This window comes from Esox lucius, chromosome 20 (genome assembly GCF_011004845.1).
Source record: "Esox lucius isolate fEsoLuc1 chromosome 20, fEsoLuc1.pri, whole genome shotgun sequence".
NCBI classification, from domain to species: Eukaryota; Metazoa; Chordata; class Actinopteri; order Esociformes; family Esocidae; genus Esox; species Esox lucius.
The window spans coordinates 15,872,572-15,874,910 of NC_047588.1; the positions used below are offsets into that span (position 1 = coordinate 15,872,572).

General features: G+C 45.1%; 1 non-coding gene across 1 annotated transcript; it reads right to left on the bottom strand.

The window, feature by feature from the left end:
• Positions 1 to 1,197: 1,197 nt before the first annotated feature.
• On the bottom strand, positions 1,198 to 1,270 carry trnar-ccu. Its single transcript has one exon. It is a non-coding gene; the product is annotated as a tRNA-Arg (tRNA).
• Positions 1,271 to 2,339: the final 1,069 nt, after the last annotated feature.

The following is a 2,339-nucleotide window of genomic DNA, read 5'->3' on the forward strand; positions in this document are numbered from 1 at the left end:
GAATAATGATATGTGTTGTGTGTTTGATACAGGTTTCTCAGGTTGGCATCGGGTCTTCATTCCCCCAGCGAAGAGGTCAGCGACCCCACCTGAGGACACCTGTTTGAGGAAATTTGGGGGATTGAATTGGACTATGTCAAGGGGTCGCATACGAGCATTCTGGGATAGATAATCCGCTGGAGGAATGGCTGACCTCGATGTTCGGCCAGTGGAAAGGTTTGATAATGTCTGTTCTTTTATCGCTTTCTACATTTGGTGCTATAATGGTTACTTGTGGGTGTTGTTGTATCCCATGCATAAGAGGGCTCGCCATGAGAGTGATCTCTACAGCCATTGAGAAGGCTCCAGGATCGCCATCAGGGATGCTGATGCCTCTACTGGAGCAGCATGACCCGGGAGAACTGGAGCTTGGCGAATAGGGGTGATCTCTCTGGGGAGAGATCAAAAGGGGGAATTGTAGATGTAGTGATTGTATAAGTTAGTGAACTGTTATAAGCTGTTGTAACCAATGTAGATGTATTGATTATATAAGTTAGTGAACTGTTATAAGCTGTTGTAACCAATGAAACAAAATATTAAATGTCTGTAATATGAACCGAAACTGAAGGAGCAAGTAGGAGAATAGGAAACCCTGTTTAAGCAGTTGCCGGGGAGAGAAAGATTTAGTATGTCTGTTTTGTGAGAAACAGGTCACAGGTCAGAGACACACACACATAGTCGGACAGACAAGACAGAAACCAGAAAGGGGGGCAAGGGGATACTTGCAGTTATCCTATAAGGAATAAAACTGGGATTGGGCCAATGGCACACACTTTGTAAGTTAACGCCTCTATCTTTTTGGGCGTAGTAGAAGTATAAAAATGATGGTTTGAATGTTGATCCTTAGACATTGTGCGGCGACACGTGTCTCCAGAAGCTTCTGTAATAAATGGACGTATAACTACGGTAATTGCCCTGACTCCCTGTGTTTTATTCTCCTTTCCAACAAACCAACTCGGGGAAGTGTTATACTTCAACAATGCCTACCTGGTAAGTTAGGAAATATAGTCCAATATTGAATTTGATTGAACTACTCAACGAGTTAGTTTATCATGCTTACTAGCTAAAGGTAACCGGGCATAGCAGAGGATGGTTTCGATCCATCGACCTCTGGGTTATGGGCCCAGCACGCTTCCGCTGCGCCACTCTGCTGAAGATCACCCCAGATGGGACTCGAACCCACAATCCCTGGCTTAGGAGGCCAGTGCCTTATCCATTAGGCCACTGGGGCAATCGGCCTTGTTGTTAACACGATACAAGCCGTCAGATCATCAGGAAACTGTTGTGGCACGTCAGCGCCTAGCGCAGAAACAAAATAAATGGAGCCAGTAAGCCTGAAACTCCAATATATACTAGGAATTATGGGACTTCACTGAGTAACAAATTGTTATCCACAATCCTTGGCTTTGGTGCCTTACCCATTAAGCCACTGGCGACACAGGCAAGGCTGGAAACACGCTAGAAACCATCAGATGACTAGGAAACTGTTGTGGAATGGCAGAGCCAAACGCGGAAAAGAAGTTGATACAATCACTAACTTCATGCCTACCTGGTAAGTTAGGAAATATAGTCCAATATTGAATTTGATTGAACTACTCATCGAGTTAGTTTTTCATGCTTACTAGCTAAAGGTAACCTGGCATAGCAGAGGATGGTTTCGATCCATCGACCTCTGGGTTATGGGCCCAGCACGCTTCCGCTGCGCCACTCTGCTTCATGTTGATGGGTTGCTGGTTACCCAGCATAACAGAGGATGACTTTGACTCCCCTACATCAGAGTCTTTGATATTGACTTGCTAAAAATCACCCTGCAGGGCATGGTTTCCGTCCATCGACAAACGGTATCGAGGAGCAGCTTGCTTCCATTGTGCCACTCAACTTCATGCCTACCTGGTAAGTTAGGAAATATAGTCCAATATTGAATTTGATTGAACTACTCATCGAGTTAGTTTTTCATGCTTACTAGCTAAAGGTAACCTGGCATAGCAGAGGATGGTTTCGATCCATCGACCTCTGGGTTATGGGCCCAGCACGCTTCCGCTGAGCCACTCTGCTTCATGTTGATGGGTTGCTGGTTACCCAGCATAACAGAGGATGACTTTGACTCCCCTACATCAGAGTCTTTGATATTGACTTGCTAAAAATCACCCTGCAGGGCATGGTTTCCGTCCATCGACAAACGGTATCGAGGAGCAGCTTGCTTCCATTGTGCCACTCAACTTCATGCCTACCTGGTAAGTTAGGAAATATAGTCCAATATTGAATTTGATTGAACTACTCAACGAGTTAGTTTATCATGC